The sequence below is a fragment of the Thunnus thynnus genome, chromosome 1 (genome assembly GCF_963924715.1).
Source record: "Thunnus thynnus chromosome 1, fThuThy2.1, whole genome shotgun sequence".
Lineage (NCBI taxonomy): Eukaryota > Metazoa > Chordata > Actinopteri > Scombriformes > Scombridae > Thunnus > Thunnus thynnus.
This window is the reverse complement of record NC_089517.1, coordinates 2,018,046-2,036,974: the sequence shown is the minus strand read 5'-3', so window position 1 is coordinate 2,036,974 and position 18,929 is coordinate 2,018,046. Positions and strand designations below refer to the sequence as shown.

Sequence of the window (18,929 nt, the reverse complement as noted above, 5' to 3'; positions counted from 1 at the left end):
ATAGTGTTTTTTTTTACCAAAATTTATTTTGTACAAATATTTGAAGAAATATTTGTTTTCAGGAGGAAAAAAAAAACATGTAAAATGCCAGTGTGCTAATCAGTTACATCGGTATCTCAGTGTCTCTCCTCTGCTCCGCTATTATGTCTATCAGCAGGTCTCAACGAGGGGAGTCACATTTCCTTATTTGAACATCACTCCCAGAGTTGGGGGTGTTCCCCAGAGATAAAGCTGAGCTACTGACACACGCAAAGTGCTCCTAAGGGACTCTCCATAACCTGTTGTTCCCCTTCTCCTTTCCACAAAGTTAGGTTGCAAAAAATAAGCAATAAGTGAGAAGTGCAAAGCAAGAAACGCCTCTGAAGTTCTTCCTTACACATTACACGCTGTGCTGTCTCTGTGTTATGGGTGTATAAATACGTAAAGGTCTATCTGCATAGTGGCGACTAGCTAGACTTTAGCTCAGTAGTCAGCGCAGTCGTCTATTATTTGGGAGTCTCGAGTCAGAGATCCGGTGTGGGGACCTCCTTCATAATATTGATTATTCATGAACACTTACTTTAACACTTAAGTTTTCTAAACTCAAAAGCGTAATAAAAACAAAAACAAACACAGGATTTTTACACCTATTTCCACTTTTATTTGAATGTAAATACAAATACAAATAATTTTGCTGCCTCAACGAATATAGATACAAATACAAATACTGGCTTCTCTGCACATCTCTACTACACACATAAAGAGCCTGACTCTGCAAAATGTTTACTACTGCCTGTAACCGGATCACTTAAATATTCATCTGAGACCAAAATTAATATTTAAAATTAACGTCATAGATTGTCAAAATAAATGTAACAAGAAAAAAATGTATAGAAACCTGTAGGTAATGTGCTGCTCTGTAACTCGCTGCTGGAAGGTTTTCAAACATCACCTGAGATTCTGTCCTTCTTTCAGTTTGTGGATTTGGGTGAAACAACTCAAGAGTTTCATGAAAGAGCCACAGTGATACTCAAACTTCTTCAAATCATCTCAAAAACTTATATTTGTTTTATTTTTCAATCAACTCCTGAACTTAAGGCTGATCTTTCTCTCTGACATCAGAGCTCACCTGTCTGTGTGTCTCTGTGCTGCTCAGGCTGCTGCAGACAGGGTTTTCATAATGAAATGATGCCTGACAGTCACAAACAGATCAACTGGACAAGCTATGGCTAATTTAGCTTATAAATAATGTTCATGTCTTAGTGACACATATGCAATAATAACTCTTGATCCACTCAGACCCTTATTCTGCTCTTTCAGCTCTTTTCTCTTGATCATAATAGCGAACTTCTTTCCTGAAAACACACAAACCTGGCAATTCTGCAGTGATTTTACCATTTACATTACGTGGAATTTGAACAGCTAGATTGTTTGAGATCTGTAAAAATATTGGAAGGGACATGTTCCTACCGACCATACCCAAATCTAGGCCCATGTCTTATATATAACTGATCAAAGATTTAATAATAAAAATATGTGTTGCAGACTTGTCTTGTAGATAATGTAGCCCTGTGCAGACAGACATATGCACTCAGTGTTTGATTACCTCAACATAATGAGCTCATTGTGGTACAACTTTTGCCAAAATGATGGTGGATTGAAAATTGCTAACTGTGGCTTGATTGTGCAATAATATAATGTGTCATGTTTGTGTTGATCACAAACCTCTGTTCTTTCTCCTCTCCAGGGTATTCAGGCTAAAAGAGTCTCCAGGGTACCTGAGCACCAATTTAAAGGTTCCGGGAGATACCATGTAGTAATTAGTGTAGGGATGTTAGTGTACTTTAATCTCCTATTCAGGTTTTCTATGATTCTATTGTAATGTGTAGCATAAATCTAGATGAGGTAAACTATTTGACATGTGTGTAGTATAAAATGTATTTCATGTATTTGTTGTTTTTGTGTAGTTTTGATGTTAGGGGAGGGGCAGATTTCCCTATACTGTGGTAGGGGTCGAGGTCGTACCCAGTGGCAGGCTATATAAGGCTGCCAGTTTCCATCAAGCGCTGCTGCTGTCAAGATCACATGCTGCCTGTCATCCACAGTATTTTATGGGGAGAATTATGACTGTTGTACTGTGTCTGTGGGTGAAATAAACACCTGGTTGGTCTGCAACCTAACCTCTGCCTCAAGCCTTTTGCTTTAGAGTCCAGCCGCTACATGGCCATCCTAACACAGTACCATGAGAAAGCAGAACACACGAGACAACAGCAGTGTTATATTTTTATTCATGTCTTTGTTATATCTTCCTGTACACACACACACACGTTTACCCAACTATGAGTACTTATGGACAAAGCATGCTAATATATATACTGCTTACCAATGACAGCTGTCGTCAAGATCAGCAAATCTACCATTCTTTACCTTTGTGAGGCTGAAAAACTGTAAAAAACTGTTTGTCCAAGTCTCAGGTTTTGAATCATGTTCTCAGTCGTGGCCAACAGAATCACAACATCTTCATACACAGAGATATGGAAGGAGGAGAACTTAAAAGAAAAATTGCCAATGGTTTGGTCGAGGTTTGCTGGTACCTTCCCTGTGGCAGAGAGGATCTTGACATATTTCCAGAACCAGTTGCCTTTGCCAATTTGAGAGGAGACATTTGTGAGTCGATCGCACAATTCAACTTTCTTTTTCTTGTGTCAACTGCGACCATTGTGTTCCTGGACAAAGTTGAAGAAAATGAGCACAAGATTCTGACTTCTCTTCAAGATGTGAAATCCAAACTCTTCTTGGTTGTTAATCACAAGGAGGACAACTCTAGAGAGGACATGATGTCTGTCAAGAGAACTCAGAAAAAATTAGAATTACCAAGAGTTTTCAAAGAAACTTTGTGCAGCCATCAAGACCTCACTGCCAGATGAAAAAGCCACATTGAACATTGTCAATATACACAAAATAGCTGTTGAACTTGTTGAACATCTGTGGATGAAAAGACAAGTGACAAACCAAAAGCAGTTGAGGAGATCATGGTCGACATTGAGGGGCGAAGTATACCAGACTACAAGAAAGAACAACTTCCTTTGCAGGGAATTGTTGGGCCTCAAACCATGAGGTCACACAGAGAGGGCCTACATGTAACCTGTGAGGCCTGACCACGAGGTGCTTTATTCCTTTGTTTTCCCCGAGACAAAGGAATAGCGCCAAAAATGCTGCTTAGACAATGGGAGTCCATTGCAAACTCCATTTCAAAGGATGCTTTGCGATTTTCACACCTCAGCAGGGATCAGTCAACATACAGTCTCATTGGCGTAGACGCTCCTGCACAGCGGAGCGTCCTGATGATGCAGCCATGACATCACCGCCCCTTTAAAAACTGAACGTGCCCTGAAGCACACGCCTTTCCCATGTCACTGAGCTAGGGGTAACTCCTGTTCCTCTGTGAGTCAGTTGACTAAAGGGGGTATCCCATGCACATTTCCCCTCATCTTTTGCACATCTGATGGTCAGATAACGTCGGACAAAGCTTCGCTTTGTCTTTCCTTACCCGCCATCAGACATGGTGTGTTTTTCACAGAAGTGGGTGAGTGCGAGACGCCGTCCACCAGGCAGCGCCGTCTTGCTTCTGTCTAACCAAGACACCGCCACATTTCTGCTATCCGGTTCTTGCGCGACGTGACTTCCTCCCATAGTCAGACCGGCGACGTCATCACGTCAGGCCCCGGCGCCATCTTGTCGCGCACACTCACACACACATGAACGCACACACACACATGCATTCCCCTGCATGTGTCCAACCCTTTACATAGCTGTTTTTGTTTTGTTTGGTAGGATTAGATCTTAGGATAGTTGTTTATTGAATGAAACATTTGTTAACTTTGTTAATTTTGCTAAGTTTAATAAACACTGTTATATCTTTAAAGAGAAGTTTTTCTGTCATTATTGTGTGTAACATTGTGAAAAGTAGCTGATTTGAAGGAGTCAGAGCTCGAATTCACCCTTCTTTGTTCATCCTTGAATGTTGATATCTCTCAGATATTAACATCCTAGGTGAACTCCCATTTATGAGACTACCTGGTTTGGTTATTTATCCCGGTTTCCGGGTGGTGCCCCGTATTTGTTAATTCACATTAATAATTCTATTAATTGTCATAATTAGTTAATTATCCTTGATAATTGATGATTATTGCCAATAATCAACTGTGTTCCTCACAGATCCAACAGTTGGTGCCCAAATTATTGATTAAGGTTAACAATATCTTATTTTCATAATTCAAAATTATCTATGATAATTATGAATAAATATCATAGATAATTCATAATTATCTATGATAATTATGAATTATTGCTAATAAACAACTGTTGGGACTGCTGCCCGTCCCAATAGAGTTAAGTGGAAAAGATTATCACAGTTAGAGAAGGAGGAGTGTAGATTGAAATCTGGTGACTCAGGACTTGAAGAGAATAAATACCAACTACAGACAGACAAAGAAAAATTAGGGAGGAGCAAAGCAAACAAAAACTGTCCAAAGAAATGGAGAGTTTTATTAAAACCTTATCCACAAGCAGTGGATAATTTACTTCAATAGATAGGCTACATACCAGGAAAACTACAGTATTTGCTCTTGCTACTGATGTGTTTTTTTTTACATGTTATGGGTCCATGCATGGCTCCACAAAACACTTTTAACAACAAAGTGGCTTCTAGCAGGTCTTGAACACATATACAGAGGAAGAGAGAGAGAGAGAGAGAGAGAGAAATTACAGAAGTTAGTTCTGCCATGACAGTGTTTTACTTGAATAATTCCTCTTTCCAAATATGGCAAGATGTTGGAACGCAGTAATACTAAGAAATGCATTTCTTTAATCAGAACATAGAGTATTAAAACAGTTGCAGTTGGTGCTAAACATTTATCAAGTAAATATTAGGTAGTAGTGTAACCACAGAGGCAGTTAATGCTATTTGTTTACACATTGTTACATTCTTGGCCTAGATGAAAAGTCTCCATTAGAACCTTTTTGAACTGGTCATAGGATATGTCTTACAGGTAGCACAATAGTCTTGGCGCATGCTGACACTGTGATGCCCGACGTTTGCACTGCAGTCATGGTTAAACTTGATCATAACAGCAACATCCTTCTTCTCTGAGGGAAGAAGTGGGATGTGACCCTGTGTGATGGACTGTGGGCCATCTTTGTCAACTCCATCCCCCTGATCTTCAGCTATGAAGCAAATAGATAAAAAAAACAAGTGTTATGTGACAGTTTAAATTTAATTCGACCTCACTGCAATGCAGTTCTTTAAAGAAGTGGATTAGACAGAGGTGCTCTCAGCCACAAAAGCTGATCCAAAAAAAAAAAAAAAAAAATCAAAAATTTCATGAGGTTTGGAGCTAATTGACTGTCTCAGCCAAGTAAAATGGTTATGAATGGCATTCTTTGTTTGTTATTATTAGCAATAAGTCTTTCTACATATAATGGAGATATAGATTGGCTTTTGTAAAAGTTTTCATTAAGAACTACAGGTTCAGGAAAAAGTGAATCGCTGGTATGTATCATCTATATGCAGTGGTGGAAAGTGACTAAATACATTTACTCAAGAACTGGACTTAAGTATAATTTAGGGGTACACTACTTGAGTATTTCCATTTTATACTACTTTCTATTTCCAGTTCACTACATTTTAAAGGAAAATATTGTATTTTCTACTACACTACATTTGACAGCTTTAGTCTCCCCGTGTGTCTACACAGGAGGCGTTCAGGTACGGTGTTGAGTGTAGGTCACCTGCGTCTTGGCCCAAAACACAAATTTGTATGTAGACTAGTTACGCGCGTAAAACGGAGGAAAACAGACTTGACAGTGCTGTGAAAAAACACAGGAAAACTCTGAAGTCTAATGAGGGAATTTTGAAAATGTGTATTCAAATGTAGGACTAAACTGTTATTAAAAACAGACACACAAACAACACCCCCTTTTCAAAAGTATTGCTTCCAGCGCCCCCCGACGTTCTGTGAACGGCCCCGTTGAGAAACGATACTTTAATAGACAGATGAAACACAAACCAAAGCCCACCCATCTAGAGCGGAGATATTGTCATGATTGGTCAATTTTACTGTCAAATGCTGTTGAAATTACTGGCCCTCTGTGAAATTACAGCTGGAACACCAATCACAGAGCTGAAAGCAGCATTTTCCTCCCAGTAACTGTGGAGGCGTAAAATTCTGATAAAAGAGACTTTTTTTCATTCAACCCTTCATATTCCAACACAAACTGAATAAGCAGGTTTTAGTGGTTTATTTCCTCAGAGACGATCTGTGAGTCCTGACACGATAAAACGGTAAAACACGTATTTTAAGAGGAAAAAAGTATTAACCATTTACAGTTGTATGTCCCTCCTCTAAGCCAAAATAAAATAAGTCCCTCCCCAGTGCTTAAAAAAATATTTGACATGTCTCCTCAGTCTTGCACCACACCCCTCCCTCTTAAACAATAAACAGCCGCTTATGTTCAAGCCAATGAAAGTGAAAGTGTTTTCACCAGTAGAGAAAAGGGACCTGTAACGGCGGACCGCCTCGGTATATGAAGGGAAATGCTGCGTTTTATCAGGACAGATAGACGCCTGAACAACTGATATTACATACTGCATGACTGAAACCAACTCCTGGATACAAGAATGTATTTTTAACATGGAGGAGTCTCTTCTGCAAAGGTGGATTATACTTTTATTTTGTCAGTGATTTTTCTGTTATGTGCCTGATGGGAGAAAAACAAGTTGAACAATGTATAGCTATATATACAATATAACAGATTATGAATGATAATTAATGTGATACTCAGGGCTCCACTGTAAACTGTTGTATGTTGTGACAACCTCAGTCTCAGCACAGAGGAAACGTTTTACTTTGAACTGTTTTCAGTATTTTTATTGACAAACCTGATTCTTTTACTTTGGTTGACTATGATCGATCCCTATTCTTTATCAGATGATCAGATGTTGATTTGTTTAGCTGCTTTTATTCACATAGTATCAGTGTCTATACTAGGCCGAGGCCTACATCACCAGACCTGGGCAGGACAACGAATAATTGATGATATACACACTAAAGAAAACATTATTATCGTTAATGCGGTGATTTCAATGATTTATGTGCATTCATTCGGTCTCTATATACAGATGATAGTACATGTATAGTTTGGTACTGCAGACCGCGAAGACGTTGTTGAAAGGCCAACCGGAAGCTCTGACGTTTCACAAGTTCAGCAGAAAGACAGGCCACATTTCAGACGAAATGACCATGTATTTGTTGGATTTAGAACAATTTAAGTATTCATCTGAACCAAAAGGCAAATTTCAATCATAAAGGGAAATTGCGATCCTATTTTTATAGGTTGAGAGCTGCGTCTGGTGGTGTGATGATTTAATGCAACTTTTCCCCCCAAGAACGCACGAAAAATCGGTATTTATATATTTACTAAAGCGCCTTTTAAAAAATATTGCGGGTGTTTTGTATTTGCAAAGACACAGCTAATCAGTAATAATGTAAAACCATTCCACTTTTCTCCTACAAAGCAAGTTTATTAGTATAGCACATTTCAACAACAAGGTAATTCAAAGTGCTTTACATAGAACATAAAATGCATCAAGACAGAATATAAAAGCAACACAAGTAAAAAGACATAAAAAAAACAATTAAAAAGCTAAAATAGAATAAGACAGATAGAACAAGAGAATAGAAGTTACAGTGTAAAATATTAACCCTTAATGTGGTTTAATGAAAGGCAGCAAACAGAAAAGTCTTCAGCTGTGATTTAAAGAACTGAGAGTCGCAGCAGACCTGCAGTTTTATGTGGAGCATAAACACTGAACTCTGCTTCTCCATGTTTAGTTTTGACTCTGGAGACAGAAAGCAGACCTGATCCAGACCTGATCCAGACCTGATCCAGAGAAACTATCTAGTTTGTTAGTTTGTCTCACAGTCTCTCAGATTATTACACATCCTTCTCTATTTATTGAGTTGGTTTACTGGTAAATGTTTCTTGATGTGGATGAACATGCAGAGATGTGATATTAGTTATATAAATGTTAGTATTATTAATGATTAAATCATTAGTTAGTTGCCAGAATTAGTTTATTGTCACTAACCATTTTGATAATTGATTCATCATTAAATTAATTTATCAAGCAACAATATCAAAGTTTCTCTGTAGTTATGATGCTGCTTTTCTCTGTTTTATATCAGTGTCAAATGTTTACTGTTGGGTTCTGGACTGTTTCTGTTTTACATCCGCACATGGGTCTCAATCTCACGGCCGGCGGGCCAACTGCAATTTTGTGGCCCCCACCTTGATATGAAAGTTTAATGTTAGTGCGGCCCGCGAGTTTTATATGAATGGCACTTTACTGTGTTGTGTGTGGAAGGTCCCTTTATTGCACAAGCTGGAGCTGAACGAACCTGCCAATCACAGGAGTATATGGCTGTTTCACAACAACTATGCTATTTATACAGGAAGAATGCGCGCACCTCACGATAGATTGTGTCGTTATTTTTGCTACACAGCTTTCAGTAAAATTCAAAGGTGAATTAAACCTTAGACAGCAAATGAGGCTCTTGCATGTGATTCCACAGTGTGTGACATCAAAACAACAGAACCAGGTGTATCTGCGTCTGGCAGATAATAATGTATGTGCATATTTCTGTCACATAATGCCAAGTTGTGAAGAGAATTAAAAGTTAATATATACGTTTTCATGAACACACTTATGTTTATCCGACAGAGATCATAAATACAGTGAACAGCTGATGCTGCTGTGCCACACGTCATATTTGATTTGACAACGCCGCTTATAGCTTCGCAGCGCCCACTGCATCCATGGAGTTATTATAGAAAATAAAAGCCAATAAATAACGAGGTGCAAACCATGGGATAATGGTGTCCCACTGTCCCGGCTTCATGTTCTCCACGTTGCTCTGCAATGATTTGACATTCAGGAACAAATTATTCGAAAAAAATCTTTTGGGTGAATGAAATGTACTGAATCATTTGCGGAAAGAGATTTATTCCTCAAAACATTTTACTCCATATTAAATGACTTGCACAATAAACATTATAAAGATATTTCTTTATGATGCCATTTGTTTCACTTGTTTCCATGACGACGTTTACAACAACAAAAGCACGGCGGGTAATGAACAACCCGGTAGTGGTCGCCTTTTTTGCGCCTGCTAAGCTTTTTTTGTGTAATACCTGATGCAGCCTAGCCTCACCCAGACTCTGCCTCCAGCGGCCCCCAGGTCATTTGAGTTTGAGACCCCTGCGCTAAAAGCTTTGTGTACAACACACCAGCATACATTATTAGATATTTTGATCACTTTAATTTAATCACTGAAAATACAGTAAGGAATGACCTTTAACACTACAATCATAAAATACACAAAAAAGTAAATAAAACTTTACTCTTTACCAGATGTTTTCAAACTGTGAGGCCTCATATGAAGATCGATGTGTAGTGAGAAACATGAGACAAAGACACTGCGTGAGGTGAAAGGAGCAGCAGCTTGCTGGTGTGTTAAAAACAAGTTAGTTATTGTAGTTTGACCCGTTTACCAGCAGAGTGATCAGCTGCAGCAGCAGCACTGGCTGTGACACACTGATCATGGAGGCAATTATAGTACCTGAAATAGCAAAATATAGTGATTGATTGATATCAGGAGTGTTGTAGCCTGAAACTACAGGGGATAAACCAAAACACTGAAATATGATGAACAGTAACTGAGAGAAGAGAGAATGGTGGGCGAGCGAGCTAGAGAGAGAATGAGAGAGAGGCATGCTGATAGTTTCACAGTAGTTTTGTTTTCAAAGCAGAAACAAATAACCATCAAATACTCATCAGATTATTGACTGTAGAGACAGATACTCCAGAGTTTTAGGTCTCCAACCTCTGCAGGTCTCCTTCTTATTCATTCAGGCCAAACATCAGTCACACAACAGTAAATACAAAGTTGTCATAACATGTTTCATCCATGGCCTGATGGAGGGCAGTCTGCCGATATGGATGCTGGTCATATACATAACAGCTTCATGTTGAAAATACATGTTTCATGTCAAAAGTCAGGACACATGTGGACATACGGTACATTACTCCTCATGTTTTGGACCTTTAACTATATTTAATATAGACATCAGACACTATAACAGTGTAAAAATAACAGAATCACAAAAAGTATTAATATGTCCCCTGTATGATAAATGACCTTTTCACATTGCACAGAGTGATGTGATTCACTGTTAAAATAGAAGTATTGATTAGTGCAGCTTTAAATATGTAACTCAGAGCTTGTTATTCATTGTAACTTTACTGTAGTTAATTCAGTGCATTTGTTTAATCAGCTGTGTTTGTCTCTCTGCAGCATGAGGTGGCAGTCATTCCACTAACATGGAGAAGTACAAACTGGTGAAGAAAATTGGGGCAGGTTCATCTGGAACGGCCAACCTTGTCAAATCCAAAGAGGATGGACACCAATATGTCATCAAGGAGATATTTGGCATATCTAGAGTAAGAACCCTTTGTATAATATTCCACAGTATCAGTGTTGATTTGAGCTCCTCTTTACTACGTTGCTCTTTCACATTATCTGTCCCTCTCACTTTGACAGATGTCACCTGAAGAGAGGCAGAAAGTTCAAAAAGAAGTTGAAGTCCTCGCCAACATGAGTCATCCCAACATTGTCCAGTATAAAGAGTCTTTTGAAGGTATAAATGATCCAAGATCTTAGCTGTAACCTCAAAGAATCTCAGAGGTCATCTACTGCAATGATATCCTGATGCATACACATGTTTTCATGCATGTTCCTTATGCTGTATAAAAATCTTTTTAGAGGAGGGCTGTCTGTGTATTGTGATGGACTACTGTGAGGGAGGAGACCTCTTAGAGAAGATCAAATCTCAGAAAGGAGAACTTTTCTCAGAAGAACAAGTAAGCCACTAACTCTTCAAGACAATCATGAATGTTGAGGATAAACCTGATAATCTTTAGAGTGAAACTGTTCAACATGTGGATAGAATTCATCATATAACACTCACTATTCCACTTCACTGTATATGTCTTTAACATGTATTTAGACTCGTTTTAATGTTTTGATATTATCTCGTTGGCTTTTTCATTCATTAGAATTAGAATTGATATCTATAGTGAAAGTTGATACTCTTAAGTGTGGCTTTACATTTCTCTGCCTTTCTTAGATCCTGGACTGGTTTGTGCAGATTTGTCTGGCACTAAAGCACATCCATGATAGAAAAACCCTCCACAGGGACATTAAACCAAAGGTATTGCTTCATGCACCACATGATCTTGCCTCAGTGATGATGTATTTTTATTTGTATTGTATAAACTCATGATGACATTACATGTCTTTTCATGATGTCTGCATAGAACATATTTTTGACAAAAGGTGGGACTGTACAGCTCGGGGACTTTGGAGTTTCAAGGGTGCTGAACAGGTTTGTAAAATGTCATCTGAATGAATCTGCAGATCTTTATAAAGCCAAGATTAAAATGGAAATAGTAAAGCATAATACAGTCTGCTTTCTATTCTCTTCTCATTTCCAGCACTTTAGAACTAGCAACAACATTCACAGGAACACTACTTTACCTTTCACCAGAGATCTGGGAAAACAAACCATACAACAACAAAAGGTAATAACTTCATGTTTTTGAACACCATGTTGTGTTTGTCTCATTTGTGGTGTAAATTAACATTTAATAATAATCCAGCAGACAAGTTCTCTCCCCACTGAACTGACTGTGAGTCATGCAGGATTAGGTGAAGGTTTCTGGGAGATGTGAAGGTATCATGTCTCCTCTTTACTGAGTGAACGAACCTGTTTGTTTATATCTACAACAGGAAGTTACTGTAGTATTGATTTCCTCCTAAACTATTTACAGTATGCATGTACCCTGATCTACTTTAGTGAAATGAGTGAAGTAAATTAAGCAGAATCTCAGGGACAACAATGGAAATAAGTCAGGACTTTATTGTTCAATAACTGATAAAGTCTGATATGTTGTGTTTTAAAATATATTGGAGTGTTGTCAATAAACTTAAACCTCAGTCTCAGTGTTCAATTCATAGTTTTCTCAGCAATTAAGTCCTTTTTTTGTCCAGCCTGCAAGTGACTGTTATTGAATAAATGTAAATCTATCCTCAGAACTGATCCAAGTTTGTCTATTTGTTTGTTCTCTCCTCTGACTTTCTCTCCTCTGCAGTGATATTTGGGCCCTCGGCTGTGTCCTGTATGAAATGTGCACTCTTAAGCCTGCAGTAAGTATTCTGTGTGTGAGCTGTGAGTAATTCATGTAGATTTAATGTATCTTACACAGCATTGCAATGATCTCTCACATACTGATTTAGATTTCTTCTCTGCTTAATAGTTGACAAACAAGAATGGGTCATCTTTCCTGTCTTCATTTTTTCTGCAGTGGTTATAACTGTGTACTAAATATGTTTCCTCTGTTTTAGGCTGGCAATATGAAGGACATACTTCTGAAGATCACCCGTGGCTCATACCCTCCAGTGTCTAATCGCTACTCCCAAGAACTGCGTTTTCTCTCGGCACAGCTGTTGAAATGCAACCCCACAGAGAGGCCCTCAGTCAGCAGCATACTGGAAGAACCTTTCCTCTCCTGTAGGATACAGAGGTTCCTCACACCAAAGGTGGAGAGCACAGTTAGTTGTCTTTGATACAACCTGAATCTATATAAAGCGGACTGTGTTCAGTTATAAAACATTTATTCTCTACTCATTCCAGATCATTGTTCAGGAATTTGGCCATGATTTTCTTTACAAGCAGCAACCAGGTAAGCAAACTCTGAATTTGAAATATGTATGGGTATATATATATATATATATATATACACACACACACATTCAGAGTCAAACTTGTTGATATGTATGTTGTTTTTTTTAAAGTGATTTTTTTCTCTTTCATAGTCAACTTTCTCTCCAAACTTGGACTGAAGAAATTTTATCCCAACAAGCTCACTCTTCAGTCTCTTCTGGAAATCAACAAAAACAGCATTTATGATGAAACTGTTGAATCACTGGAGAAAATACCATGGTGCTTTCTCAGGAAACTCTTTCAAATCAACACAGAATGCAGAAACTGTACACAACTATCAAACAATGATGATGATGAAAACAATGATCTGTTTGACTTTGACCTGGTCACTGCAGATGACTCTGCAGACAACAAGGTTAACCCTCTCGACCTCATAGTCGCACTCTTTCTTTGTGCTGACAGCTTCTTGCAACAGGAAATGGCCCTCAAGATGTCAATGTGCCAGTTTTCTGTCCCACTGCTGTTGCCTCATGGTGATAACAGTCAGTGTTCCCTGATGCTGTGGGCTCTGAGAGACATCGTCAAAGAGTGGCGTCCACATGATTTGTCTGAATCAAGAGGATTTGTTGAAGACAACATTGTCCAAGCAAATATACCATTCTTTACCTTTGTGAGGCTGAAAAACTGTAGTTTGTCCAAGTCACAGATGTTGAATCATGTTCTCAGTCGTGGCCAACAGAATCACAACATCTTCATACACAGAGATATGAAAGGAGGAACACTTAAAAGAGAAATTGCCAATGGTTTGGTCGAGGTTTGCTGGTACCTTCCCTGTGGCAAAAAAGATCTTGACATATTTCCAGAACCAGTTGCCTTTGCCAATTTGAGAGGAGACATTTGTGAGTCACTCGCACAATTCAATTTTCTTTTTCAAGTGTCAACTGCGACCTTTGTGTTCCTGGACAAAGTTGAAGAAAATGAGCACAAGATTCTGACTTCTCTTCAAGATGTGAAATCCAAACTCTTCTTGATTGTTAATCGCAAGGACAACTATAGAGAGGACATGATGTCTGTCCAGACAACACTGAAAGAGTTAGAGCTACCAAACAGCAGTGTGAAAATCAAAGACTCAAAGGTAAATGTTGCAGAGTTCTTAAAGAAACTTTGTGCAGCCATCAAGACCTCACTGCCAGAAGAAACACCCAAATTGAACATTGTCAATATGGTTGGAAAAGCTGTTGAACTTGGTCTATCTGTGGATGAAAGCTCAAGTGAAAAACAAAAGAAAGCAGTTGAGGAGATCACGGTTGACATTGAGGGGCGAAGTATACCAGACTACAAGAAACAACAGCTTCCTTTTCAGGGAGATAAGTGGAAAAGATTATCACAGTTAGAGAAGGAGGAGTGCAGATTGAAATCTGGTGACTCAGGACTTGAAGAGTATAAATGTCAGCTACAGGAAGAAAAACAAAAGATTAGGGAGGAACAAAGCAACCAAAAACTGTCCAAAGGAATGAAGAGTTTCATTAAAACTTTATCCACAAGTGACAAAGAAGAAAGAGATTTTTTTCTTAAGTGGATGAAACTCAAGTTTAACACACATTCACGGAGGAAACTGTCTGAGCTGCGCAAAAAATTCAAAGAGCAATGCGAGAAGAAAGATAAATATCTCATTGCAGAGTTAGATCAAGCTTTGATGGAGAGCTCTTTAGGAGTAGAGCATTACATAAGAGAGATGGGACTCATCTATGAGTTCTCAATTTCTGGCTCAAGAAACACTGCTGATGAAATATCTCGTCTCCCTGGTTTGGCTGCTGAAATGCTGTTGGATGGATATCCTTTAGAGCTCTTGGATGGAGATGCTTCCAACATCCCAGAGAGATGGGTGACAGATGTGCTGACGGAGCTTCACAAGAAGGTTGGAGGGAAGAGCAGACTGTTAGTACTGAGTGTGCTGGGTGTTCAAGGTACAGGGAAGTCAACACTCCTCAACACCATGTTTGGTGTGCAGTTTCCTGTCAGCAGCGGCAGATGCACAAGAGGAGCTTATATGCTTTTCCTCAAAGTTGGAGAGGACATGAAACATGAGTTGAATTATGAATTTATAGTTCTCATTGACACAGAGGGTCTAAAATCTCCTGATTTGGCAGAACTAGAGGAAAGTTATGTGTATAACAACCAGCTGGCAACCTTTGTGATTGGTTTAAGTGATGTCACCATTATCAACCTCGCCATGGAGAACTCAACAGAAATGAAAGACGTCCTGCAAATTGCAGTTCACGCCTTCTTGAGAATGAAACATATTGGTAAAAAGCTAGTTTGTCATTTTGTGCATCAAAATGTTTCTGGAGTTTCAGCTCATGAAAATACCATAACAGACAGAAAACATCTCTTGGACCAGCTCAATGAAATGACACAAATCGCAGCTGAAATGGAAAAGAAGCCTTCTATTACAGCATTCACAGATGTGCTGGACTATGACATGGACAAAAACCACTGGAACATCCCAGGACTCTGGCATGGAACCCCTCCGATGGCACCAGTGAACACAGGTTACAGTGAAGCTGTAGCAGATTTCAAGAAAAATCTTTTGATGACAGTGAAAACAGACCGAAGCATTAAAGTCTCACAGATCCCAGAGTTTCTAGAATGGATGACAAGTCTCTGGAAAGCAGTGAAATATGAGAACGTCATCTTTAGTTTCAGAAACACTCTTGTGGCTCAGGCCTACGACAATCTTTGCAAAGAGTTCAGTCAATGGGAATGGCAGTTCAGAAAAGAAATCCTCTCCTGGCAAACAGAAGCAGAGTTGGAAATCTTAAATTCTGACAATGAAGCTGATATTCAAACTTGGAGCATTTTGGTTGATTCAAAAAAATCAGAGGTGTCAAAAAAAATAGCATCTGAAGAAAGAAAAATGAAGGAGAAACTAACAGACTACTACAAAAAGAATGTAAATCTGACAGAAAAGTACAAAACTGACTTTTTCAACAGCATCAGTAGTCTCGCAAAGGAAATTAAACATTCAGTGAACAATAAACTGGATTATGCACTTGAGCTAAAAATGTGTTCAAAAAAGGCTCAAGACATTCAGAAGAAATACAGAGGTGGGGTTGAAGACAAGGTCATGAAGCTCCTGAGTGACTGTAAACACTTCACACTGTCTGATAAACAGCTGACACAGAAGTTTGAAAAGATGTGGACTGAAGCCACTAAAAATGTGTCTGGCCTGAAAGAGCGAGATATCGCAGCATGTGTCCTGAATCAGTTAAGAAAAAATTTCTCAAACCGGAATGTTAATGAGAACTTCCAAAACATTAAAGACCTGAAGGAGATTGGGAAGGATCGATTTAAAACCAGACCTGAACATACAGACTCCTTGAAGAAGAAGGCTGTATACCTGTTGAGGGGAGATGCAGAACTGCAGAACTTTGCTGACAGTGTCATTGAGTCTTGTACACGGTTTGTGTCTGATAAAGCACAGAGAAACACAGATTACCAGGACTCCTTTACAAGGGAGCTTCTTGAAAAAATGGATGAATCCCTTGATCAGAGTCACAAACATCACAAAACAAATACACAGTTTGAGATTGACCTGAAACTTCACATGTGTGGCATTGCCTCAAGGGAATTCCTCAAAATGCACCAAAAATTCTTGTCAGATAACGATCCTCAAATTCAGCTGCAGAAGTACAAGAATCAGTACTTGACAGATTTTCTAGATTTATACAAACAGAGATGATTGTCAGCGTAAAGCAAAGCATTTTGTCCAGTTTTGTATCAAACCTGCTGTGGAAGAGTACATCAATAGATCTCTGGGAATAAACATAGTGGATGAAATTTTGACAGGTTGTCATTCAGCAGAGTTCAGTTCCCGCTCCCCTTTCTAGTACAACATTCAGGAAGAGTTGCTGCAAAAGGATGACTTTGCCAGTTTTGTCAAGTACGTTTGTAACTATGAAATATATGGTAAAGATTGGATATTTCAGCAAATCCAGCAACAAATGTCAGAGAACAAAACTTTGTGCAAACTGAAACAAGAGAATCTGAAGGTGATAGTTGACAAGATCACAGCAGCCTTAGAGCAGGCCACAAAAGGACCAGATGGTTTTCAACTGCCAGACAACAATGAAAGCATCACAAAGCTCATCAGCAACATGCGGAAGTATTTGATTAAAGACATCTCAATTTCAGTGGAGGATGAAAAAACCACCTTGTTTCAAATCCAAAGCACATGTCATCCATTTATCAAAAGCCTCAAAATGTCAATAGAAGACTTGAACAAACAGCTTCAGGAGGAATTCTCAAAGTCTGAAAACATCACTGAGACTCTGAACAAAATTCCAATCAAACCACAGGATGAGCTTTTCAAGCGAGTGTTTGGTTGTTGAGAACAATGTCCATTTTGTAAAGTTCCCTGTGAGGCTGGAGGCAAAGATCACAAGCAGCATCATGCAGCTGTTCATCGACCAAAAGGTCTTAGTGGACGCAGTTATGATGGCAGTGATAAGCTGGTTGAAACACTGTGTACAACTGATATACAAAGTGAACGTAGATTTAAAAATGCAGACACTGAAGGAGAGTGGCATCCATACAAAGACTACACCAAGTACAAATGATGAGTTGAACAAGTTGAAAAGCTGGAAATAATTATATTAAACTGTTCAACTTTTTATGTAATATTTCTTTTACTTTTTATTTTGTGTTTTTATTTTTTGAAGATTGCAGATGTTTTGTTTTCTTCTCTCATGATTAATGACTGGTGTTCATGATAATGATAAAGAAAATGATGATGTACAACAAAGATCATGTAAAAAAGAGATGATGATGTTTTATGTTTTTATTTTATATTTTGGTTTGTGATCATTACAAATGTTTAGTTTTTTGTTTTTTCAAGTTTCATTTGCATACATGTAAATACACAATTATGATGCTGATGATGACAATTATAATGATGTTCTACAAAGACCACATGAAAAAAAGGTCATGATTTACAATATTAGTTTTTTTGTTTTTGTTCTTTTTTTTCTTCTTTGTTGATATTGATATGTGACTATGTGAATAGTAACCAGTGTGCAAGATAATGATGATGATGATGATGAAGATGTCATCATGGTTCATTCAGTGTTTGCAGTTGGTTTTCTAATGGATACTACCAGTCAATCAATAACAAATATTGATACAAATGACTTTTGGTGCCTTTCTGAAGCTGAACATGTAACAAAGAGGCAGAAAGCAGAGAAACAATTACTCAGACTTTTAAATATTTACCTTTTTTGTTCTTTTTTATTTTATTCTTTTAAATACAATGTGATGATGATGATGATGATGATGATGATGATGGCCTACGTAGTTCAAAGGTCATATAATGAGATGCTGTTTTGTAACATGTTTTACTACTTTTTACATTTTTTTAATAGTTTTATTCTTCAACATTTCTTGCAAAATGTAACATGTTACAATGAAAATAGTTATTAATGTTTTCTTGGAGATTAAAGTAAATAAATTGTCATCAGTTCAAATGTTTGCATGTTGATACAAATTACTTTTTGATTCATGAACAAATACTGAGACGTCCTTTCATGTGTTGTTGATGTAACTTTTTTCTTTTAGATATTATGTGTTGAACAAGACTAGAAAACAGTTTTGTTATCTTTTAAAAACATTATTTTTTGTATTCTTTTATTTTTGCATTTTACTTTTTAATAAGTACAAAAGTTTTTGTTTTATTCATCTTGTAACACAACTATGTACATAATGACAAATATAAAGTGCTAAATATAATGATGCTGTTGATGATGATGATGATGATGATGATGATGATGATGAAGAACAAAGCTCATGTGAAACAGATGTTTTCTAACATGTCATCACTATTCTTTAATATTTTTACAGTTTATTTCTAATAGGAACATGTAAAACATTTGATCTTTTGATGTGTGTTTGATAAAAGTCAGTGAATAAGAGTCTTTATGTTGTTGTAACTGACCTTATAGCTCATGTTTAAATATTGTCTAAACAAGCCAACTGTGGGAATAATGTGGCATCTTCTGCTCTGTTGATCATGTTCAACTTCTGACACAATGAATTAAACAAGATACAAACAA

General features: G+C 37.9%; 1 long non-coding RNA gene and 1 pseudogene across 1 annotated transcript in view; one reads left to right on the top strand and one right to left on the bottom strand.

Moving 5' to 3' along the window:
* LOC137183330 (uncharacterized) overlaps positions 1 to 17,597 on the bottom strand; it is a 22,371-nt gene extending 4,774 nt beyond the window's left edge. Inside the window, exon 1 of the long non-coding RNA XR_010928452.1 lies at positions 17,452 to 17,597. This is a non-coding gene — a long non-coding RNA (uncharacterized lncRNA). The remainder of the gene's footprint in view (positions 1 to 17,451) is intronic.
* On the top strand, positions 4,350 to 18,929 carry LOC137183263 (interferon-induced very large GTPase 1-like; annotated as a pseudogene).